Here is a 24,946-nt window from a genome sequence, read left to right as displayed (position 1 = left end):
ACTCGGTGCCGGGTGAACATTTCATTTGGTGTTTTTGTCCTGAACTGCAGTCTTTTGCCCATCTCCAGGCGACAGAAGCGTTCTGTCTGTCTGTTTCTACTTTGGAGCATTTACAGGAACAGGCCTCCGGTTCATCGTTTATCAGCAAACCAAGAAACACAAATAAACAGAAAGATGTGCCTTTCAACCCCGTCTGCAAATGACTGTTATTCCAAATAATTCCCAACCCTTGGGATTCTGTGTGGATTTGTTTCATTATAAAGATTTTATTTTCAACGTGACTAAAAACCGAATAAAAATTATGAAAAACACTGGAATAGCCCGTACGGGCATCGAACCCGTGACCTTGGCGTTATTAGCACCACGCTCTAACCAATTGAGCTAACCGGCCACAAATTGTGTTAACGTTGCGTGAAAGCTGAGTCTGCGGGGATTGTGTTTCCAACTCACACTGGGTGACAGATTTACTGCATAAACATTGAACACATCACATCGCTTAAACATTGTTCACTGTTCATCTACAACACTGCGCAGAGTGTAAATAGAACGTAACAGAAAAAGAGCGCTAAATCTAAAAGCAATTCACGTTAAAAATTATTATCACGCAACCGCTGAACAGCCCACTGTCCCGATATAAAATCAGCCATTACCCTTAGAATGAAGGGAACGCGAAATAACCAGAAATTGCTGAAACACGGGATTGAACCAGGAACCATCTGGATCTTCAGTCAAACGCCTTCCCAACTCAACTATTTCGGCGTGACAGTGAACGAAGCAAAGTTTTCTCACACCTTTTTGAAAGAAAACCTGACCCCGGAATGAATTGCCCCACCCACTCAGTCCTCATTTCGGGGCAATGGGTCCCAAACACATCTCAGAGCTCAGGTTGTGTTAATGTAAAGTATAATGATACCGAAAATCTTAATGCTCATGTTCCGTTATCACTGCCCACGATGCAGGCAGTGGTCTTGTACACGTTGCTAAGTTCAAAATGTGTATTTTTTCGCACTGGCAATGAATTAACTGATATCTGTGCTGTGATCAACTAGGTTTCTTAGGGTGATGTCGTGCAAGAACGTAATGGAAGCCTAATTATATTGGTGATTGTTCTCACACTGCAGTTAAATGTTGGCAAACTTACAGTGTAAATCAGCAATTCTAGTTCCACATGTTGATTTAATGTTCTGCTGAAGTGTTCATAAAGAAACAAAGCTTGCACAACAGGCTCGATCTCACCGTATCACACAGTGAAATATACTGGAGAGTTTATAACTGTTTGAGAACATAAAATGTCAGTAAAATACCCCGTTCTTTTCTCGACACTGATGGGCTCTGAAAGGGAGACCGGCCGAAGTCCCACTTAGCCGCACTGACCCCGAGGCAAGGTGAAATTCTAACAGGTTCAGTCCATAGCAGTGCTATGCTGAAGAGAGATAAGTGTCGCGAATAAAGGAGAGATTTAACAATACTGATGTTGAATGTCGGTTAGATCAATCACTCCATGAATTCACTGCTGGGAAATTCAGAGCTTGTAAATTGCCTGTGAACGCTAAACATAGACACACAGTGAGCCAATGTGCAATATAGGAGGGGCCCAGGCCAAATGAATGCTCGGGATAAGTTATCAGTGGCCATGGCCCAGGCATTCACTGATTCCAGTCTTGCACACGTTGCTAAGTTTAAAATGCTGAATACTTCCACACTGGCAATGCATTGACAGATGGTAAGCTAGAGTGATGTGCCGCCAAAATGTACACGGAAGGATAAAGTTAGCCATGATTGGCAACATTTACGGTGTCAATCAGCATTTGTTGAGTGAGATCTCCTCATTTACTGCTGACTTTAAAACGGAAGGCACAGAAGTGGATGCTGTATCACTGCAACGAATGATGCGCTGCTGATGGTTGTGGGAGCAAGAGTGCAATGAGCTGTAAATTTGTTCAGGAACAGCCTTGCAGTACAAACGGCCGAAAATACATTGTACCCTGACCGGGAATCGAACCCGGGCCGAAGCGGTGAAAGCCAAGGAAGTTGCTGCACATTTGCTTGGCAACAAGCAGGCCAACACAGTCTGTCCTGCTTGCTCCTTCCAAATTCTCACCACATTCGCGCCAGGAAAAACTGTTCGTAGCAAATGGCATTTTTTGTGGAGAGCACCAAAGATATGTCCGCGCATCCACAGCATCACGTGCGGGTAGGCATGCACTGAAATCTATTTCATTCTGTCCTTTTCTCGGGATTTTTCACACTCGGTGCCGGGTGAACATTTCATTTGGTGTTTTTGTCCTGAACTGCAGTCTTTTGCCCATCTCCAGGCGACAGAAGCGTTCTGTCTGTCTGTTTCTACTTTGGAGCATTTACAGGAACAGGCCTCCGGTTCATCGTTTATCAGCAAACCAAGAAACACAAATAAACAGAAAGATGTGCCTTTCAACCCCGTCGGCAAATGACTGTTATTCCAAATAATTCCCAACCCTTGGGATTCTGTGTGGATTTGTTTCATTATAAAGATTTGATTTTCAACGTGACGAAAAACCGAATAAAAATTATGAAAAACACTGGAATAGCCCGTACGGGGATCGAACCCGTGACCTTGCCGTTATTAGCACCACGCTCTAACCAACTGAGCTAACCGGCCACAAATTGTGTTAACGTTGCGTGAAAGCTGAGTCTGCGGGGATTGTGTTTCCAACTCACACTGGGTGACAGATTTACTGCATAAACATTGAACACATCTCATCGCTTAAACATTGTTCACTGTTCATCTACAACACTGCGCAGAGTGTAAATAGAACGTAACAGAAAAAGAGCGCTAAATCTAAAAGCAATTCACGTTAAAAATTATTATCACGCAACCGCTGAACAGCCCACTGTCCCGATATAAAATCAGCCATTACCCTTAGAATGAAGGGAACGCGAAATAACCAGAAATTGCTGAAACACGGGATTGAACCAGGAACCATCTGGATCTTCAGTCAAACGCCTTCCCAACTCAACTATTTCGGCGTGACAGTGAACGAAGCAAAGTTTTCTCACACCTTTTTGAAAGAAAACCTGACCCCGGAATGAATTGCCCCACCCACTCAGTCCTCATTTCGGGGCAATGGGTCCCAAACACATCTCAGAGCTCAGGTTGTGTTAATGTAAAGTATAATGATACCGAAAATCTTAATGCTCATGTTCCGTTATCACTGCCCACGATGCAGGCAGTGGTCTTGTACACGTTGCTAAGTTCAAAATGTGTATTTTTTCGCACTGGCAATGAATTAACTGATATCTGTGCTGTGATCAACTAGGTTTCTTAGGGTGATGTCGTGCAAGAACGTAATGGAAGCCTAATTATATTGGTGATTGTTCTCACACTGCAGTTAAATGTTGGCAAACTTACAGTGTAAATCAGCAATTCTAGTTCCACATGTTGATTTAATGTTCTGCTGAAGTGTTCATAAAGAAACAAAGCTTGCACAACAGGCTCGATCTCACCGTATCACACAGTGAAATATACTGGAGAGTTTATAACTGTTTGAGAACATAAAATGTCAGTAAAATACCCCGTTCTTTTCTCGACACTGATGGGCTCTGAAAGGGAGACCGGCCGAAGTCCCACTTAGCCGCACTGACCCCGAGGCAAGGTGAAATTCTAACAGGTTCAGTCCATAGCAGTGCTATGCTGAAGAGAGATAAGTGTCGCGAATAAAGGAGAGATTTAACAATACTGATGTTGAATGTCGGTTAGATCAATCACTCCATGAATTCACTGCTGGGAAATTCAGAGCTTGTAAATTGCCTGTGAACGCTAAACATAGACACACAGTGAGCCAATGTGCAATATAGGAGGGGCCCAGGCCAAATGAATGCTCGGGATAAGTTATCAGTGGCCATGGCCCATGCATTCACTGATTCCAGTCTTGCACACGTTGCTAAGTTTAAAATGCTGAATACTTCCACACTGGCAATGCATTGACAGATGGTAAGCTAGAGTGATGTGCCGCAAAAATGTACACGGAAGGATAAAGTTAGCCATGATTGGCAACATTTACGGTGTCAATCAGCATTTGTTGAGTGAGATCTCCTCATTTGCTGCTGACTTTAAAACGGAAGGCACAGAAGTGGATGCTGTATCACTGCAACGAATGATGCGCTGCTGATGGTTGTGGGAGCAAGAGTGCAATGAGCTGTAAATTTGTTCAGGAACAGCCTTGCAGTACAAACGGCCGAAAATACATTGTACCCTGACCGGGAATCGAACCCGGGCCGAAGCGGTGAAAGCCAAGGAAGTTGCTGCACATTTGCTTGGCAACAAGCAGGCCAACACAGTCTGTCCTGCTTGCTCCTTCCAAATTCTCACCACATTCGCGCCAGGAAAAACTGTTCGTAGCAAATGGCATTTTTTGTGGAGAGCACCAAAGATATGTCCGCGCATCCACAGCATCACGTGCGGGTAGGCATGCACTGAAATCTATTTCATTCTGTCCTTTTCTCGGGATTTTTCACACTCGGTGCCGGGTGAACATTTCATTTGGTGTTTTTGTCCTGAACTGCAGTCTTTTGCCCATCTCCAGGCGACAGAAGCGTTCTGTCTGTCTGTTTCTACTTTGGAGCATTTACAGGAACAGGCCTCCGGTTCATCGTTTATCAGCAAACCAAGAAACACAAATAAACAGAAAGATGTGCCTTTCAACCCCGTCGGCAAATGACTGTTATTCCAAATAATTCCCAACCCTTGGGATTCTGTGTGGATTTGTTTCATTATAAAGATTTGATTTTCAACGTGACGAAAAACCGAATAAAAATTATGAAAAACACTGGAATAGCCCGTACGGGGATCGAACCCGTGACCTTGCCGTTATTAGCACCACGCTCTAACCAACTGAGCTAACCGGCCACAAATTGTGTTAACGTTGCGTGAAAGCTGAGTCTGCGGGGATTGTGTTTCCAACTCACACTGGGTGACAGATTTACTGCATAAACATTGAACACATCACATCGCTTAAACATTGTTCACTGTTCATCTACAACACTGCGCAGAGTGTAAATAGAACGTAACAGAAAAAGAGCGCTAAATCTAAAAGCAATTCACGTTAAAAATTATTATCACGCAACCGCTGAACAGCCCACTGTCCCGATATAAAATCAGCCATTACCCTTAGAATGAAGGGAACGCGAAATAACCAGAAATTGCTGAAACACGGGATTGAACCAGGAACCATCTGGATCTTCAGTCAAACGCCTTCCCAACTCAACTATTTCGGCGTGACAGTGAACGAAGCAAAGTTTTCTCACACCTTTTTGAAAGAAAACCTGACCCCGGAATGAATTGCCCCACCCACTCAGTCCTCATTTCGGGGCAATGGGTCCCAAACACATCTCAGAGCTCAGGTTGTGTTAATGTAAAGTATAATGATACCGAAAATCTTAATGCTCATGTTCCGTTATCACTGCCCACGATGCAGGCAGTGGTCTTGTACACGTTGCTAAGTTCAAAATGTGTATTTTTTCGCACTGGCAATGAATTAACTGATATCTGTGCTGTGATCAACTAGGTTTCTTAGGGTGATGTCGTGCAAGAACGTAATGGAAGCCTAATTATATTGGTGATTGTTCTCACACTGCAGTTAAATGTTGGCAAACTTACAGTGTAAATCAGCAATTCTAGTTCCACATGTTGATTTAATGTTCTGCTGAAGTGTTCATAAAGAAACAAAGCTTGCACAACAGGCTCGATCTCACCGTATCACACAGTGAAATATACTGGAGAGTTTATAACTGTTTGAGAACATAAAATGTCAGTAAAATACCCCGTTCTTTTCTCGACACTGATGGGCTCTGAAAGGGAGACCGGCCGAAGTCCCACTTAGCCGCACTGACCCCGAGGCAAGGTGAAATTCTAACAGGTTCAGTCCATAGCAGTGCTATGCTGAAGAGAGATAAGTGTCGCGAATAAAGGAGAGATTTAACAATACTGATGTTGAATGTCGGTTAGATCAATCACTCCATGAATTCACTGCTGGGAAATTCAGAGCTTGTAAATTGCCTGTGAACGCTAAACATAGACACACAGTGAGCCAATGTGCAATATAGGAGGGGCCCAGGCCAAATGAATGCTCGGGATAAGTTATCAGTGGCCATGGCCCAGGCATTCACTGATTCCAGTCTTGCACACGTTGCTAAGTTTAAAATGCTGAATACTTCCACACTGGCAATGCATTGACAGATGGTAAGCTAGAGTGATGTGCCGCCAAAATGTACACGGAAGGATAAAGTTAGCCATGATTGGCAACATTTACGGTGTCAATCAGCATTTGTTGAGTGAGATCTCCTCATTTACTGCTGACTTTAAAACGGAAGGCACAGAAGTGGATGCTGTATCACTGCAACGAATGATGCGCTGCTGATGGTTGTGGGAGCAAGAGTGCAATGAGCTGTAAATTTGTTCAGGAACAGCCTTGCAGTACAAACGGCCGAAAATACATTGTACCCTGACCGGGAATCGAACCCGGGCCGAAGCGGTGAAAGCCAAGGAAGTTGCTGCACATTTGCTTGGCAACAAGCAGGCCAACACAGTCTGTCCTGCTTGCTCCTTCCAAATTCTCACCACATTCGCGCCAGGAAAAACTGTTCGTAGCAAATGGCATTTTTTGTGGAGAGCACCAAAGATATGTCCGCGCATCCACAGCATCACGTGCGGGTAGGCATGCACTGAAATCTATTTCATTCTGTCCTTTTCTCGGGATTTTTCACACTCGGTGCCGGGTGAACATTTCATTTGGTGTTTTTGTCCTGAACTGCAGTCTTTTGCCCATCTCCAGGCGACAGAAGCGTTCTGTCTGTCTGTTTCTACTTTGGAGCATTTACAGGAACAGGCCTCCGGTTCATCGTTTATCAGCAAACCAAGAAACACAAATAAACAGAAAGATGTGCCTTTCAACCCCGTCGGCAAATGACTGTTATTCCAAATAATTCCCAACCCTTGGGATTCTGTGTGGATTTGTTTCATTATAAAGATTTGATTTTCAACGTGACGAAAAACCGAATAAAAATTATGAAAAACACTGGAATAGCCCGTACGGGGATCGAACCCGTGACCTTGCCGTTATTAGCACCACGCTCTAACCAACTGAGCTAACCGGCCACAAATTGTGTTAACGTTGCGTGAAAGCTGAGTCTGCGGGGATTGTGTTTCCAACTCACACTGGGTGACAGATTTACTGCATAAACATTGAACACATCTCATCGCTTAAACATTGTTCACTGTTCATCTACAACACTGCGCAGAGTGTAAATAGAACGTAACAGAAAAAGAGCGCTAAATCTAAAAGCAATTCACGTTAAAAATTATTATCACGCAACCGCTGAACAGCCCACTGTCCCGATATAAAATCAGCCATTACCCTTAGAATGAAGGGAACGCGAAATAACCAGAAATTGCTGAAACACGGGATTGAACCAGGAACCATCTGGATCTTCAGTCAAACGCCTTCCCAACTCAACTATTTCGGCGTGACAGTGAACGAAGCAAAGTTTTCTCACACCTTTTTGAAAGAAAACCTGACCCCGGAATGAATTGCCCCACCCACTCAGTCCTCATTTCGGGGCAATGGGTCCCAAACACATCTCAGAGCTCAGGTTGTGTTAATGTAAAGTATAATGATACCGAAAATCTTAATGCTCATGTTCCGTTATCACTGCCCACGATGCAGGCAGTGGTCTTGTACACGTTGCTAAGTTCAAAATGTGTATTTTTTCGCACTGGCAATGAATTAACTGATATCTGTGCTGTGATCAACTAGGTTTCTTAGGGTGATGTCGTGCAAGAACGTAATGGAAGCCTAATTATATTGGTGATTGTTCTCACACTGCAGTTAAATGTTGGCAAACTTACAGTGTAAATCAGCAATTCTAGTTCCACATGTTGATTTAATGTTCTGCTGAAGTGTTCATAAAGAAACAAAGCTTGCACAACAGGCTCGATCTCACCGTATCACACAGTGAAATATACTGGAGAGTTTATAACTGTTTGAGAACATAAAATGTCAGTAAAATACCCCGTTCTTTTCTCGACACTGATGGGCTCTGAAAGGGAGACCGGCCGAAGTCCCACTTAGCCGCACTGACCCCGAGGCAAGGTGAAATTCTAACAGGTTCAGTCCATAGCAGTGCTATGCTGAAGAGAGATAAGTGTCGCGAATAAAGGAGAGATTTAACAATACTGATGTTGAATGTCGGTTAGATCAATCACTCCATGAATTCACTGCTGGGAAATTCAGAGCTTGTAAATTGCCTGTGAACGCTAAACATAGACACACAGTGAGCCAATGTGCAATATAGGAGGGGCCCAGGCCAAATGAATGCTCGGGATAAGTTATCAGTGGCCATGGCCCATGCATTCACTGATTCCAGTCTTGCACACGTTGCTAAGTTTAAAATGCTGAATACTTCCACACTGGCAATGCATTGACAGATGGTAAGCTAGAGTGATGTGCCGCAAAAATGTACACGGAAGGATAAAGTTAGCCATGATTGGCAACATTTACGGTGTCAATCAGCATTTGTTGAGTGAGATCTCCTCATTTGCTGCTGACTTTAAAACGGAAGGCACAGAAGTGGATGCTGTATCACTGCAACGAATGATGCGCTGCTGATGGTTGTGGGAGCAAGAGTGCAATGAGCTGTAAATTTGTTCAGGAACAGCCTTGCAGTACAAACGGCCGAAAATACATTGTACCCTGACCGGGAATCGAACCCGGGCCGAAGCGGTGAAAGCCAAGGAAGTTGCTGCACATTTGCTTGGCAACAAGCAGGCCAACACAGTCTGTCCTGCTTGCTCCTTCCAAATTCTCACCACATTCGCGCCAGGAAAAACTGTTCGTAGCAAATGGCATTTTTTGTGGAGAGCACCAAAGATATGTCCGCGCATCCACAGCATCACGTGCGGGTAGGCATGCACTGAAATCTATTTCATTCTGTCCTTTTCTCGGGATTTTTCACACTCGGTGCCGGGTGAACATTTCATTTGGTGTTTTTGTCCTGAACTGCAGTCTTTTGCCCATCTCCAGGCGACAGAAGCGTTCTGTCTGTCTGTTTCTACTTTGGAGCATTTACAGGAACAGGCCTCCGGTTCATCGTTTATCAGCAAACCAAGAAACACAAATAAACAGAAAGATGTGCCTTTCAACCCCGTCGGCAAATGACTGTTATTCCAAATAATTCCCAACCCTTGGGATTCTGTGTGGATTTGTTTCATTATAAAGATTTGATTTTCAACGTGACGAAAAACCGAATAAAAATTATGAAAAACACTGGAATAGCCCGTACGGGGATCGAACCCGTGACCTTGCCGTTATTAGCACCACGCTCTAACCAACTGAGCTAACCGGCCACAAATTGTGTTAACGTTGCGTGAAAGCTGAGTCTGCGGGGATTGTGTTTCCAACTCACACTGGGTGACAGATTTACTGCATAAACATTGAACACATCACATCGCTTAAACATTGTTCACTGTTCATCTACAACACTGCGCAGAGTGTAAATAGAACGTAACAGAAAAAGAGCGCTAAATCTAAAAGCAATTCACGTTAAAAATTATTATCACGCAACCGCTGAACAGCCCACTGTCCCGATATAAAATCAGCCATTACCCTTAGAATGAAGGGAACGCGAAATAACCAGAAATTGCTGAAACACGGGATTGAACCAGGAACCATCTGGATCTTCAGTCAAACGCCTTCCCAACTCAACTATTTCGGCGTGACAGTGAACGAAGCAAAGTTTTCTCACACCTTTTTGAAAGAAAACCTGACCCCGGAATGAATTGCCCCACCCACTCAGTCCTCATTTCGGGGCAATGGGACCCAAACACATCTCAGAGCTCAGGTTGTGTTAATGTAAAGTATAATGATACCGAAAATCTTAATGCTCATGTTCCGTTATCACTGCCCACGATGCAGGCAGTGGTCTTGTACACGTTGCTAAGTTCAAAATGTGTATTTTTTCGCACTGGCAATGAATTAACTGATATCTGTGCTGTGATCAACTAGGTTTCTTAGGGTGATGTCGTGCAAGAACGTAATGGAAGCCTAATTATATTGGTGATTGTTCTCACACTGCAGTTAAATGTTGGCAAACTTACAGTGTAAATCAGCAATTCTAGTTCCACATGTTGATTTAATGTTCTGCTGAAGTGTTCATAAAGAAACAAAGCTTGCACAACAGGCTCGATCTCACCGTATCACACAGTGAAATATACTGGAGAGTTTATAACTGTTTGAGAACATAAAATGTCAATAAAATACCCCGTTCTTTTCTCGACACTGATGGGCTCTGAAAGGGAGACCGGCCAAAGTCCCACTTAGCCGCACTGACCCCGAGGCAAGGTGAAATTCTAACAGTTTCAGTCCATAGCAGTGCTATGCTGAAGAGAGATAAGTGTCGCGAATAAAGGAGAGATTTAACAATACTGATGTTGAATATCGGTTAGATCAATCACTCCATGAATTCACTGCTGGGAAATTCAGAGCTTGTAAATTGCGTGTGAACGCTAAACATAGACACACAGTGAGCCAATGTGCAATATAGGAGGGGCCCAGGCCAAATGAATGCTCGGGATAAGTTATCAGTGGCCATGGCCCAGGCATTCACTGATTCCAGTCTTGCACACGTTGCTAAGTTTAAAATGCTGTATATTTCCACACTGGCAATGCATTGACAGATGGTAAGCTAGAGTGACGTGCCGCAAAAATGTACACGGAAGGATAAAGTTAGCCATGATTGGCAACATTTACGGTGTCAATCAGCATTTGTTGAGCGAGATCTCCTCATTTACTGCTGACTTTAAAAATGAAGGCACAGAAGTGTATGCTGTATCACTGCAACGAATGATGCGCTGCTGATGGTTGGGGCAGCAAGAGTGCAATGAGCTGTAAATTTGTTCAGGAACAGCCTTGCAGTTCAAACGGCCGAAAATACATTGTACCCTGACCGGGAATCGAACCCGTGCTGCAGCGGTGAAAGCCAAGGAAGTTGCTGCACATTTGCTTGGCAACAAGCAGGCCAACACAGTCTGTCCTGCTTACTCCTTCCAAATTCTCACCACTTTCGCGCCAGGAAAAACTGTTCGTAGCAAATGGCATTTTTTGTGGAGAGCACCAAAGATATGTCCGCGCATCCACAGCATCACGTGCGGGTAGGCATGCACTGAAATCTATTTCATTCTGTCCTTTTCTCGGGATTTTTCAAACTCGGTGCCGGGTGAACATTTCATTTGGTGTTTTTGTCCTGAACTGCAGTCTTTTGCCCATCTCCAGGCGACAGAACCGTTCTCTCTGTCTGTTTCTACTTTGGAGCATTTACAGGAACAGGCCTCCGGTTCATCGTTTATCAGCAAACCAAGAAACACAAATAAACAGAAAGATGTGCCTTTCAACCCCGTCGGCAAATGACTGTCATTCCAAATAATTCCCAACCCTTGGGATTCTGTGTGGATTTGTTTCATTATAAAGATTTGATTTTCAACGTGACGAAAAACCGAATAAAAATTATGAAAAACACTGGAATGGCCCGTACGGGGATCGAACCCGCGACCTTGGCGTTATTAGTACCACGCTCTAACCAACTGAGCTAACCGGCCACAAATTGTGATAACGTTGCGTGAAAGCTCAGTGTGCGGGGATTGTGTTTCCAACTCACACTGGGTGACAGATTTACTGCATAAACATTGAACACATCACATCGCTTAAACATTGTTCACTGTTCATCTACAACACTGCGCAGAGTGTAAATAGAACGTAACAGAAAAAGAGCGCTAAATCAAAAAACAATTCACGTTGAAAATTATTATCACGCAACCGCTGAACAGCCCACTGTCCCGATATAAAATCAGCCATTACCCTTAGAATGAAGGGAACGCGAAATAACCAGAAATTGCTGAAACACGGGATTGAACCAGGAACCATCTGGATCTTCAGTCAAACGCCTTCCCAACTCAACTATTTCGGCGTGACAGTGAACGAAGCAAAGTTTTCTCACACCTTTTTGAAAGAAAACCTGACCCCGGAATGATTTGCCCCACCCACTCAGTCCTCATTTCGGGGCAATGGGTCCCAAACACATCTCAGAGCTCAGGTTGTGTTAATGTAAAGTATAATGATACCGAAAATCTTAATGCTCATGTTCCGTTATCACTGCCCACGATGCAGGCAGTGGTCTTGTACACGTTGCTAAGTTCAAAATGTGTATTTTTTCGCACTGGCAATGAATTAACTGATATCTGTGCTGTGATCAACTAGGTTTCTTAGGGTGATGTCGTGCAAGAACGTAATGGAAGCCTAATTATATTGGTGATTGTTCTCACACTGCAGTTAAATGTTGGCAAACTTACAGTGTAAATCAGCAATTCTTGTTCCACATGTTGATTTAATGTTCTGCTGAAGTCTTCATAAAGAAACAAAGCTTGCACAACAGGCTCGATCTCACCGTATCACACAGTGAAACATACTGGAGAGTTTATAACTGTTTGAGAACATAAAATGTCAGTAAAATACCCCGTTCTTTTCTCGACACTGATGGGCTGTGAAAGGGAGACCGGCCGAAGTCCCACTTAGCCGCACTGACCCCGAGGCAAGGTGAAATTCTAACAGTTTCAGTCCATAGCAGTGCTATGATGAAGAGAGATAAGTGTCGCGAATAAACGAGAGATTTAACAATACTGATGTTGAATGTCGGTTAGATCAATCACTCCATGAATTCACTGCTGGGAAATTCAGAGCTTGTAAATTGCGTGTGAACGCTAAACATAGACACACAGTGAGCCAATGTGCAATATAGGAGGGGCCCAGGCCAAATGAATGCTCGGGATAAGTTATCAGTGGCCATGGCCCAGGCATTCACTGATTCCAGTCTTGCACACGTTGCTAAGTTTAAAATGCTGTATATTTCCACACTGGCAATGCATTGACAGATGGTAAGCTAGAGTGACGTGCCGCAAAAATGTACACGGAAGGATAAAGTTAGCCATGATTGGCAACATTTACGGTGTCAATCAGCACTTGTTGAGCGAGATCTCCTCATTTACTGCTGACTTTAAAAATGAAGGCACAGAAGTGTATGCTGTATTACTGCAACGAATGATGCGCTGCTGATGGTTGGGGCAGCAAGAGTGCAATGAGCTGTAAATTTGTTCAGGAACAGCCTTGCAGTTCAAACGGCCGAAAATACATTGTACCCTGACCGGGAATCGAACCCAGGCCGCAGCGGTGAAAGCGCCGATTCCTAACCACTAGACCACCAGGGAAGCTGCTGCACATTTGCTTGGCAACAAGCAGGCCAACACAGTCTGTCCTGCTTGCTCCTTCCAAATTCTCACCACATTCGCGCCAGGAAAAACTGTTCGTAGCAAATGGCATTTCTTGTGGAGAGCACCAAAGATATGTCCGCGCATCCACAGCATCACGTGCGGGTAGGCATGCACTGAAATCTATTTCATTCTGTCCTTTTCTCGGGATTTTTCACACTCGGTGCCGGGTGAACATTTCATTTGGTGTTTTTTTCCTGAACTGCAGTCTTTTGCCCATCTCCAGGCGACAGAAGCGTTCTGTCTGTCTGTTTCTACTTTTGAGCATTTACAGGAACAGGCCTCCGGTTCATCGTTTATCAGCAAACCAAGAAACACAAATAAACAGAAAGATGTGCCTTTCAACCCCGTCGGCAAATGACTGTTATTCCAAATAATTCCCAACCCTTGGGATTCTGTGTGGATTTGTTTCATTATAAAGATTTGATTTTCAACGTGACTAAAAACCGAATAAAAATTATGAAAAACACTGGAATAGCCCGTACGGGAGTCGAACCCGTGACCTTGGCGTTATTAGCACCACGCTCTAAACAACTGAGCTAACCGGCCACAAATTGTGTTAACGTTGCGTGAAAGCTCAGTCTGCGGGGATTGTGTTTCCAACTCACACTGGGTGACAGATTTACTGCATAAACATTGAACACATCACATCGCTTAAACATTGTTCACTGTTCATCTACAACACTGCGCAGAGTGTAAATAGAACGTAACAGAAAAAGAGCGCTAAATCTAAAAGCAATTCACGTTAAAAATTATTATCACGCAACCGCTGAACAGCCCACTGTCCCGATATAAAATCAGCCATTACCCTTAGAATGAAGGGAACGCGAAATAACCAGAAATTGCTGAAACACGGGATTGAACCAGGAACCATCTGGATCTTCAGTCAAACGCCTTCCCAACTCAACTATTTCGGCGTGACAGTGAACGAAGCAAAGTTTTCTCACACCTTTTTGAAAGAAAACCTGACCCCGGAATGAATTGCCCCACCCACTCAGTCCTCATTTCGGGGCAATGGGTCCCAAACACATCTCAGAGCTCAGGTTGTGTTAATGTAAAGTATAATGATACCGAAAATCTTAATGCTCATGTTCCGTTATCACTGCCCACGATGCAGGCAGTGGTCTTGTACACGTTGCTAAGTTCAAAATGTGTATTTTTTCGCACTGGCAATGAATTAACTGATATCTGTGCTGTGATCAACTAGGTTTCTTAGGGTGATGTCGTGCAAGAACGTAATGGAAGCCTAATTATATTGGTGATTGTTCTCACACTGCAGTTAAATGTTGGCAAACTTACAGTGTAAATCAGCAATTCTAGTTCCACATGTTGATTTAATGTTCTGCTGAAGTGTTCATAAAGAAACAAAGCTTGCACAACAGGCTCGATCTCACCGTATCACACAGTGAAATATACTGGAGAGTTTATAACTGTTTGAGAACATAAAATGTCAGTAAAATACCCCGTTCTTTTCTCGACACTGATGGGCTCTGAAAGGGAGACCGGCCGAAGTCCCACTTAGCCGCACTGACCCCGAGGCAAGGTGAAATTCTAACAGGTTCAGTCCATAGCAGTGCTATGCTGAAGAGAGATAAGTGTCGCGAATAAAGGAGAGATTTAACAATACTGATGTTGAATGTCGGTTAGATCAATCACTCCATGAATTCACTGCTGGGAAATTCAGAGCTTGTAAATTGCCTGTGAACGCTAAACATAGACACACAGTGAGCCAATGTGCAATATAGGAGGGGCCCAGGCCAAATGAATGCTCGGGATAAGTTATCAGTGGCCATGGCCCAGGCATTCACTGATTCCAGTCTTGCACACGTTGCTAAGTTTAAAATGCTGAATACTTCCACACTGGCAATGCATTGACAGATGGTAAGCTAGAGTGATGTGCCGCAAAAATGTACACGGGAGGATAAAGTTAGCCATGATTGGCAACATTTACGGTGTCAATCAGCATTTGTTGAGTGAGAACTCCTCATTTACTGCTGACTTTAAAACGGAAGGCACAGAAGTGGATGCTGTATCACTGCAACGAATGATGCGCTGCTGATGGTTGTGGGAGCAAGAGTGCAATGAGCTGTAAATTTGTTCAGGAACAGCCTTGCAGTACAAACGGCCGAAAATACATTGTACCCTGACCGGGAATCGAACCCGGGCCGAAGCGGTGAAAGCCAAGGAAGTTGCTGCACATTTGCTTGGCAACAAGCAGGCCAACACAGTCTGTCCTGCTTGCTCCTTCCAAATTCTCACCACATTCGCGCCAGGAAAAACTGTTCGTAGCAAATGGCATTTTTTGTGGAGAGCACCAAAGATATGTCCGCGCATCCACAGCATCACGTGCGGGTAGGCATGCACTGAAATCTATTTCATTCTGTCCTTTTCTCGGGATTTTTCACACTCGGTGCCGGGTGAACATTTCATTTGGTGTTTTTGTGCTGAACTGCAGTCTTTTGCCCATCTCCAGGCGACAGAAGCGTTCTGTCTGTCTGTTTCTACTTTGGAGCATTTACAGGAACAGGCCTCCGGTTCATCGTTTATCAGCAAACCAAGAAACACAAATAAACAGAAAGATGTGCCTTTCAACCCCGTCGGCAAATGACTGTTATTCCAAATAATTCCCAACCCTTGGGATTCTGTGTGGATTTGTTTCATTATAAAGATTTGATTTTCAACGTGACGAAAAACCGAATAAAAATTATGAAAAACACTGGAATAGCCCGTACGGGGATCGAACCCGTGACCTTGCCGTTATTAGCACCACGCTCTAACCAACTGAGCTAACCGGCCACAAATTGTGTTAACGTTGCGTGAAAGCTGAGTCTGCGGGGATTGTGTTTCCAACTCACACTGGGTGACAGATTTACTGCATAAACATTGAACACATCACATCGCTTAAACATTGTTCACTGTTCATCTACAACACTGCGCAGAGTGTAAATAGAACGTAACAGAAAAAGAGCGCTAAATCTAAAAGCAATTCACGTTAAAAATTATTATCACGCAACCGCTGAACAGCCCACTGTCCCGATATAAAATCAGCCATTACCCTTAGAATGAAGGGAACGCGAAATAACCAGAAATTGCTGAAACACGGGATTGAACCAGGAACCATCTGGATCTTCAGTCAAACGCCTTCCCAACTCAACTATTTCGGCGTGACAGTGAACGAAGCAAAGTTTTCTCACACCTTTTTGAAAGAAAACCTGACCCCGGAATGAATTGCCCCACCCACTCAGTCCTCATTTCGGGGCAATGGGTCCCAAACACATCTCAGAGCTCAGGTTGTGTTAATGTAAAGTATAATGATACCGAAAATCTTAATGCTCATGTTCCGTTATCACTGCCCACGATGCAGGCAGTGGTCTTGTACACGTTGCTAAGTTCAAAATGTGTATTTTTTCGCACTGGCAATGAATTAACTGATATCTGTGCTGTGATCAACTAGGTTTCTTAGGGTGATGTCGTGCAAGAACGTAATGGAAGCCTAATTATATTGGTGATTGTTCTCACACTGCAGTTAAATGTTGGCAAACTTACAGTGTAAATCAGCAATTCTAGTTCCACATGTTGATTTAATGTTCTGCTGAAGTGTTCATAAAGAAACAAAGCTTGCACAACAGGCTCGATCTCACCGTATCACACAGTGAAATATACTGGAGAGTTTATAACTGTTTGAGAACATAAAATGTCAGTAAAATACCCCGTTCTTTTCTCGACACTGATGGGCTCTGAAAGGGAGACCGGCCGAAGTCCCACTTAGCCGCACTGACCCCGAGGCAAGGTGAAATTCTAACAGGTTCAGTCCATAGCAGTGCTATGCTGAAGAGAGATAAGTGTCGCGAATAAAGGAGAGATTTAACAATACTGATGTTGAATGTCGGTTAGATCAATCACTCCATGAATTCACTGCTGGGAAATTCAGAGCTTGTAAATTGCCTGTGAACGCTAAACATAGACACACAGTGAGCCAATGTGCAATATAGGAGGGGCCCAGGCCAAATGAATGCTCGGGATAAGTTATCAGTGGCCATGGCCCAGGCATTCACTGATTCCAGTCTTGCACACGTTGCTAAGTTTAAAATGCTGAATACTTCCACACTGGCAATGCATTGACAGATGGTAAGCTAGAGTGATGTGCCGCAAAAATGTACACGGAAGGATAAAGTTAGCCATGATTGGCAACATTTACGGTGTCAATCAGCATTTGTTGAGTGAGATCTCCTCATTTACTGCTGACTTTAAAACGGAAGGCACAGAAGTGGATGCTGTATCACTGCAACGAATGATGCGCTGCTGATGGTTGTGGGAGCAAGAGTGCAATGAGCTGTAAATTTGTTCAGGAACAGCCTTGCAGTACAAACGGCCGAAAATACATTGTACCCTGACCGGGAATCGAACCCGGGCCGAAGCGGTGAAAGCCAAAGAAGTGGCTGCACATTTGCTTGGCAACAAGCAGGCCAACACAGTCTGTCCTGCTTGCTCCTTCCAAATTCTCACCACATTCGCGCCAGGAAAAACTGTTCGTAGCAAATGGCATTTCTTGTGGAGAGCACCAAAGATATGTCCGCGCATCCACAGCATCACGTGCGGGTAGGCATGCACTGAAATCTATTTCATTCTGTCCTTTTCTCGGGATTTTTCACACTCGGTGCCGGGTGAACATTTCATTTGGTGTTTTTTTCCTGAACTGCAGTCTTTTGCCCATCTCCAGGCGACAGAAGCGTTCTGTCTGTCTGTTTCTACTTTTGAGCATTTACAGGAACAGGCCTCCGGTTCATCGTTTATCAGCAAACCAAGAAACACAAATAAACAGAATGATGTGCCTTTCAACCCCGTCGGCAAATGACTGTTATTCCAAATAATTCCCAACCCTTGGGATTCTGTGTGGATTTGTTTCATTATAAAGATTTGATTTTCAACGTGACTAAAAACCGAATAAAAATTATGAAAAACACTGGAATAGCCCGTACGGGAGTCGAACCCGTGACCTTGGCGTTATTAGCACCACGCTCTAAACAACTGAGCTAACCGGCCACAAATTGTGATAACGTTGCGTGAAAGCTCAGTCTGCGGGGATTGTGTTTCCAACTCACACTGGGTGACAGATTTACTGCATAAACATTGAACACATCACATCGCTTAAACATTGTTCACTGTTCATCTACAACACTGCGCAGAGTGTAAATAGAACGTAACAGAAAAAGAGCGCTAAATCTAAAAGCAATTCACGTTAAAAATTATTATCACGCAACCGCTGAACAGCCCACTGTCCCGATATAAAATCAGCCATTACCCTTAGAATGAAGGGAACGCGAAATAACCAGAAATTGCTGAAACACGGGATTGAACCAGGAACCATCTGGATCTTCAGTCAAACGCCTTCCCAACTCAACTATTTCGGCGTGACAGTGAACGAAGCAAAGTTTTCTCACACCTTTTTGAAAGAAAACCTGACCCCGGAATGAATTGCCCCACCCACTCAGTCCTCATTTCGGGGCAATGGGTCCCAAACACATCTCAGAGCTCAGGTTGTGTTAATGTAAAGTATAATGATACCGAAAATCTTAATGCTCATGTTCCGTTATCACTGCCCACGATGCAGGCAGTGGTCTTGTACACGTTGCTAAGTTCAAAATGTGTATTTTTTCGCACTGGCAATGAATTAACTGATATCTGTGCTGTGATCAACTAGGTTTCTTAGGGTGATGTCGTGCAAGAACGTAATGGAAGCCTAATTATATTGGTGATTGTTCTCACACTGCAGTTAAATGTTGGCAAACTTACAGTGTAAATCAGCAATTCTAGTTCCACATGTTGATTTAATGTTCTGCTGAAGTGTTCATAAAGAAACAAAGCTTGCACAACAGGCTCGATCTCACCGTATCACACAGTGAAATATACTGGAGAGTTTATAACTGTTTGAGAACATAAAATGTCAGTAAAATACCCCGTTCTTTTCTCGACACTGATGGGCTCTGAAAGGGAGACCGGCCGAAGTCCCACTTAGCCGCACTGACCCCGAGGCAAGGTGAAATTCTAACAGGTTCAGTCCATAGCAGTGCTATGCTGAAGAGAGATAAGTGTCGCGAATAAAGGAGAGATTTAACAATACTGATGTTGAATGTCGGTTAGATCAATCACTCCATGAATTCACTGCTGGGAAATTCAGAGCTTGTAAATTGCCTGTGAACGCTAAACATAGACACACAGTGAGCCAATGTGCAATATAGGAGGGGCCCAGGCCAAATGAATGCTCGGGATAAGTTATCAGTGGCCATGGCCCAGGCATTCACTGATTCCAGTCTTGCACACGTTGCTAAGTTTAAAATGCTGAATACTTCCACACTGGCAATGCATTGACAGATGGTAAGCTAGAGTGATGTGCCGCAAAAATGTACACGGGAGGATAAAGTTAGCCATGATTGGCAACATTTACGGTGTCAATCAGCATTTGTTGAGTGAGAACTCCTCATTTACTGCTGACTTTAAAACGGAAGGCACAGAAGTGGATGCTGTATCACTGCAACGAATGATGCGCTGCTGATGGTTGTGGGAGCAAGAGTGCAATGAGCTGTAAATTTGTTCAGGAACAGCCTTGCAGTACAAACGGCCGAAAATACATTGTACCCTGACCGGGAATCGAACCCGGGCCGAAGCGGTGAAAGCCAAGGAAGTTGCTGCACATTTGCTTGGCAACAAGCAGGCCAACACAGTCTGTCCTGCTTGCTCCTTCCAAATTCTCACCACATTCGCGCCAGGAAAAACTGTTCGTAGCAAATGGCATTTTTTGTGGAGAGCACCAAAGATATGTCCGCGCATCCACAGCATCACGTGCGGGTAGGCATGCACTGAAATCTATTTCATTCTGTCCTTTTCTCGGGATTTTTCACACTCGGTGCCGGGTGAACATTTCATTTGGTGTTTTTGTCCTGAACTGCAGTCTTTTGCCCATCTCCAGGCGACAGAAGCGTTCTGTCTGTCTGTTTCTACTTTGGAGCATTTACAGGAACAGGCCTCCGGTTCATCGTTTATCAGCAAACCAAGAAACACAAATAAACAGAAAGATGTGCCTTTCAACCCCGTCGGCAAATGACTGTTATTCCAAATAATTCCCAACCCTTGGGATTCTGTGTGGATTTGTTTCATTATAAAGATTTGATTTTCAACGTGACGAAAAACCGAATAAAAATTATGAAAAACACTGGAATAGCCCGTACGGGGATCGAACCCGTGACCTTGCCGTTATTAGCACCACGCTCTAACCAACTGAGCTAACCGGCCACAAATTGTGTTAACGTTGCGTGAAAGCTGAGTCTGCGGGGATTGTGTTTCCAACTCACACTGGGTGACAGATTTACTGCATAAACATTGAACACATCACATCGCTTAAACATTGTTCACTGTTCATCTACAACACTGCGCAGAGTGTAAATAGAACGTAACAGAAAAAGAGCGCTAAATCTAAAAGCAATTCACGTTAAAAATTATTATCACGCAACCGCTGAACAGCCCACTGTCCCGATATAAAATCAGCCATTACCCTTAGAATGAAGGGAACGCGAAATAACCAGAAATTGCTGAAACACGGGATTGAACCAGGAACCATCTGGATCTTCAGTCAAACGCCTTCCCAACTCAACTATTTCGGCGTGACAGTGAACGAAGCAAAGTTTTCTCACACCTTTTTGAAAGAAAACCTGACCCCGGAATGAATTGCCCCACCCACTCAGTCCTCATTTCGGGGCAATGGGTCCCAAACACATCTCAGAGCTCAGGTTGTGTTAATGTAAAGTATAATGATACCGAAAATCTTAATGCTCATGTTCCGTTATCACTGCCCACGATGCAGGCAGTGGTCTTGTACACGTTGCTAAGTTCAAAATGTGTATTTTTTCGCACTGGCAATGAATTAACTGATATCTGTGCTGTGATCAACTAGGTTTCTTAGGGTGATGTCGTGCAAGAACGTAATGGAAGCCTAATTATATTGGTGATTGTTCTCACACTGCAGTTAAATGTTGGCAAACTTACAGTGTAAATCAGCAATTCTAGTTCCACATGTTGATTTAATGTTCTGCTGAAGTGTTCATAAAGAAACAAAGCTTGCACAACAGGCTCGATCTCACCGTATCACACAGTGAAATATACTGGAGAGTTTATAACTGTTTGAGAACATAAAATGTCAGTAAAATACCCCGTTCTTTTCTCGACACTGATGGGCTCTGAAAGGGAGACCGGCCGAAGTCCCACTTAGCCGCACTGACCCCGAGGCAAGGTGAAATTCTAACAGGTTCAGTCCATAGCAGTGCTATGCTGAAGAGAGATAAGTGTCGCGAATAAAGGAGAGATTTAACAATACTGATGTTGAATGTCGGTTAGATCAATCACTCCATGAATTCACTGCTGGGAAATTCAGAGCTTGTAAATTGCCTGTGAACGCTAAACATAGACACACAGTGAGCCAATGTGCAATATAGGAGGGGCCCAGGCCAAATGAATGCTCGGGATAAATTATCAGTGGCCATGGCCCAGGCATTCACTGATTCCAGTCTTGCACACGTTGCTAAGTTTAAAATGCTGAATACTTCCACACTGGCAATGCATTGACAGATGGTAAGCTAGAGTGATGTGCCGCAAAAATGTACACGGGAGGATAAAGTTAGCCATGATTGGCAACATTTACGGTGTCAATCAGCATTTGTTGAGTGAGAACTCCTCATTTACTGCTGACTTTAAAACGGAAGGCACAGAAGTGGATGCTGTATCACTGCAACGAATGATGCGCTGCTGATGGTTGTGGGAGCAAGAGTGCAATGAGCTGTAAATTTGTTCAGGAACAGCCTTGCAGTACAAACGGCCGAAAATACATTGTACCCTGACCGGGAATCGAACCCGGGCCGAAGCGGTGAAAGCCAAGGAAGTTGCTGCACATTTGCTTGGCAACAAGCAGGCCAACACAGTCTGTCCTGCTTGCTCCTTCCAAATTCTCACCACATTCGCGCCAGGAAAAACTGTTCGTAGCAAATGGCATTTTTTGTGGAGAGCACCAAAGATATGTCCGCGCATCCACAGCATCACGTGCGGGTAGGCATGCACTGAAATCTATTTCATTCTGTCCTTTTCTCGGGATTTTTCACACTCGGTGCCGGGTGAACATTTCATTTGGTGTTTTTGTCCTGAACTGCAGTCTTTTGCCCATCTCCAGGCGACAGAAGCGTTCTGTCTGTCTGTTTCTACTTTGGAGCATTTACAGGAACAGGCCTCCGGTTCATCGTTTATCAGCAAACCAAGAAACACAAATAAACAGAAAGATGTGCCTTTCAACCCCGTCGGCAAATGACTGTTATTCCAAATAATTCCCAACCCTTGGGATTCTGTGTGGATTTGTTTCATTATAAAGATTTGATTTTCAACGTGACGAAAAACCGAATAAAAATTATGAAAAACACTGGAATAGCCCGTACGGGGATCGAACCCGTGACCTTGCCGTTATTAGCACCACGCTCTAACCAACTGAGCTAACCGGCCACAAATTGTGTTAACGTTGCGTGAAAGCTGAGTCTGCGGGGATTGTGTTTCCAACTCACACTGGGTGACAGATTTACTGCATAAACATTGAACACATCACATCGCTTAAACATTGTTCACTGTTCATCTACAACACTGCGCAGAGTGTAAATAGAACGTAACAGAAAAAGAGCGCTAAATCTAAAAGCAATTCACGTTAAAAATTATTATCACGCAACCGCTGAACAGCCCACTGTCCCGATATAAAATCAGCCATTACCCTTAGAATGAAGGGAACGCGAAATAACCAGAAATTGCTGAAACACGGGATTGAACCAGGAACCATCTGGATCTTCAGTCAAACGCCTTCCCAACTCAACTATTTCGGCGTGACAGTGAACGAAGCAAAGTTTTCTCACACCTTTTTGAAAGAAAACCTGACCCCGGAATGAATTGCCCCACCCACTCAGTCCTCATTTCGGGGCAATGGGTCCCAAACACATCTCAGAGCTCAGGTTGTGTTAATGTAAAGTATAATGATACCGAAAATCTTAATGCTCATGTTCCGTTATCACTGCCCACGATGCAGGCAGTGGTCTTGTACACGTTGCTAAGTTCAAAATGTGTATTTTTTCGCACTGGCAATGAATTAACTGATATCTGTGCTGTGATCAACTAGGTTTCTTAGGGTGATGTCGTGCAAGAACGTAATGGAAGCCTAATTATATTGGTGATTGTTCTCACACTGCAGTTAAATGTTGGCAAACTTACAGTGTAAATCAGCAATTCTAGTTCCACATGTTGATTTAATGTTCTGCTGAAGTGTTCATAAAGAAACAAAGCTTGCACAACAGGCTCGATCTCACCGTATCACACAGTGAAATATACTGGAGAGTTTATAACTGTTTGAGAACATAAAATGTCAGTAAAATACCCCGTTCTTTTCTCGACACTGATGGGCTCTGAAAGGGAGACCGGCCGAAGTCCCACTTAGCCGCACTGACCCCGAGGCAAGGTGAAATTCTAACAGGTTCAGTCCATAGCAGTGCTATGCTGAAGAGAGATAAGTGTCGCGAATAAAGGAGAGATTTAACAATACTGATGTTGAATGTCGGTTAGATCAATCACTCCATGAATTCACTGCTGGGAAATTCAGAGCTTGTAAATTGCCTGTGAACGCTAAACATAGACACACAGTGAGCCAATGTGCAATATAGGAGGGGCCCAGGCCAAATGAATGCTCGGGATAAGTTATCAGTGGCCATGGCCCAGGCATTCACTGATTCCAGTCTTGCACACGTTGCTAAGTTTAAAATGCTGAATACTTCCACACTGGCAATGCATTGACAGATGGTAAGCTAGAGTGATGTGCCGCAAAAATGTACACGGAAGGATAAAGTTAGCCATGATTGGCAACATTTACGGTGTCAATCAGCATTTGTTGAGTGAGATCTCCTCATTTACTGCTGACTTTAAAACGGAAGGCACAGAAGTGGATGCTGTATCACTGCAACGAATGATGCGCTGCTGATGGTTGTGGGAGCAAGAGTGCAATGAGCTGTAAATTTGTTCAGGAACAGCCTTGCAGTACAAACGGCCGAAAATACATTGTACCCTGACCGGGAATCGAACCCGGGCCGAAGCGGTGAAAGCCAAAGAAGTGGCTGCACATTTGCTTGGCAACAAGCAGGCCAACACAGTCTGTCCTGCTTGCTCCTTCCAAATTCTCACCACATTCGCGCCAGGAAAAACTGTTCGTAGCAAATGGCATTTTTTGTGGAGAGCACCAAAGATATGTCCGCGCATCCACAGCATCACGTGCGGGTAGGCATGCACTGAAATCTATTTCATTCTGTCCTTTTCTCGGGATTTTTCACACTCGGTGCCGGGTGAACATTTCATTTGGTGTTTTTGTCCTGAACTGCAGTCTTTTGCCCATCTCCAGGCGACAGAAGCGTTCTGTCTGTCTGTTTCTACTTTGGAGCATTTACAGGAACAGGCCTCCGGTTCATCGTTTATCAGCAAACCAAGAAACACAAATAAACAGAAAGATGTGCCTTTCAACCCCGTCGGCAAATGACT

General features: G+C 44.0%; 11 non-coding genes across 11 annotated transcripts; all 11 read right to left on the bottom strand.

The window, feature by feature from the left end:
• Positions 1–317: 317 nt before the first annotated feature.
• trnai-aau (transfer RNA isoleucine (anticodon AAU)) lies at positions 318–391 on the bottom strand. The gene has a single exon. It is a non-coding gene; the product is annotated as a tRNA-Ile (tRNA).
• A 2,173-nt stretch (positions 392–2,564) lies between these two features.
• trnai-aau (transfer RNA isoleucine (anticodon AAU)) lies at positions 2,565–2,638 on the bottom strand. Its single transcript has one exon. It is a non-coding gene; the product is annotated as a tRNA-Ile (tRNA).
• Positions 2,639–4,811: 2,173 nt separating this feature from the next.
• trnai-aau (transfer RNA isoleucine (anticodon AAU)) lies at positions 4,812–4,885 on the bottom strand. Its single transcript has one exon. It is a non-coding gene; the product is annotated as a tRNA-Ile (tRNA).
• A 2,173-nt stretch (positions 4,886–7,058) lies between these two features.
• Positions 7,059–7,132, bottom strand: trnai-aau (transfer RNA isoleucine (anticodon AAU)). Its single transcript has one exon. It is a non-coding gene; the product is annotated as a tRNA-Ile (tRNA).
• A 2,173-nt stretch (positions 7,133–9,305) lies between these two features.
• Positions 9,306–9,379, bottom strand: trnai-aau (transfer RNA isoleucine (anticodon AAU)). The gene has a single exon. It is a non-coding gene; the product is annotated as a tRNA-Ile (tRNA).
• Positions 9,380–11,552: 2,173 nt separating this feature from the next.
• Positions 11,553–11,626, bottom strand: trnai-aau (transfer RNA isoleucine (anticodon AAU)). The gene has a single exon. It is a non-coding gene; the product is annotated as a tRNA-Ile (tRNA).
• Positions 11,627–13,823: 2,197 nt separating this feature from the next.
• On the bottom strand, positions 13,824–13,897 carry trnai-aau (transfer RNA isoleucine (anticodon AAU)). The gene has a single exon. It is a non-coding gene; the product is annotated as a tRNA-Ile (tRNA).
• A 2,173-nt stretch (positions 13,898–16,070) lies between these two features.
• On the bottom strand, positions 16,071–16,144 carry trnai-aau (transfer RNA isoleucine (anticodon AAU)). Its single transcript has one exon. It is a non-coding gene; the product is annotated as a tRNA-Ile (tRNA).
• A 2,173-nt stretch (positions 16,145–18,317) lies between these two features.
• trnai-aau (transfer RNA isoleucine (anticodon AAU)) lies at positions 18,318–18,391 on the bottom strand. The gene has a single exon. It is a non-coding gene; the product is annotated as a tRNA-Ile (tRNA).
• Positions 18,392–20,564: 2,173 nt separating this feature from the next.
• On the bottom strand, positions 20,565–20,638 carry trnai-aau (transfer RNA isoleucine (anticodon AAU)). The gene has a single exon. It is a non-coding gene; the product is annotated as a tRNA-Ile (tRNA).
• A 2,173-nt stretch (positions 20,639–22,811) lies between these two features.
• Positions 22,812–22,885, bottom strand: trnai-aau (transfer RNA isoleucine (anticodon AAU)). The gene has a single exon. It is a non-coding gene; the product is annotated as a tRNA-Ile (tRNA).
• Positions 22,886–24,946: the final 2,061 nt, after the last annotated feature.

Source organism: Pristiophorus japonicus, unplaced genomic scaffold (assembly GCF_044704955.1).
Source record: "Pristiophorus japonicus isolate sPriJap1 unplaced genomic scaffold, sPriJap1.hap1 HAP1_SCAFFOLD_216, whole genome shotgun sequence".
NCBI classification, from domain to species: Eukaryota; Metazoa; Chordata; class Chondrichthyes; family Pristiophoridae; genus Pristiophorus; species Pristiophorus japonicus.
Note: the sequence above shows the minus strand (reverse complement) of the source record. Positions and strands in the feature narration are given on the sequence as shown.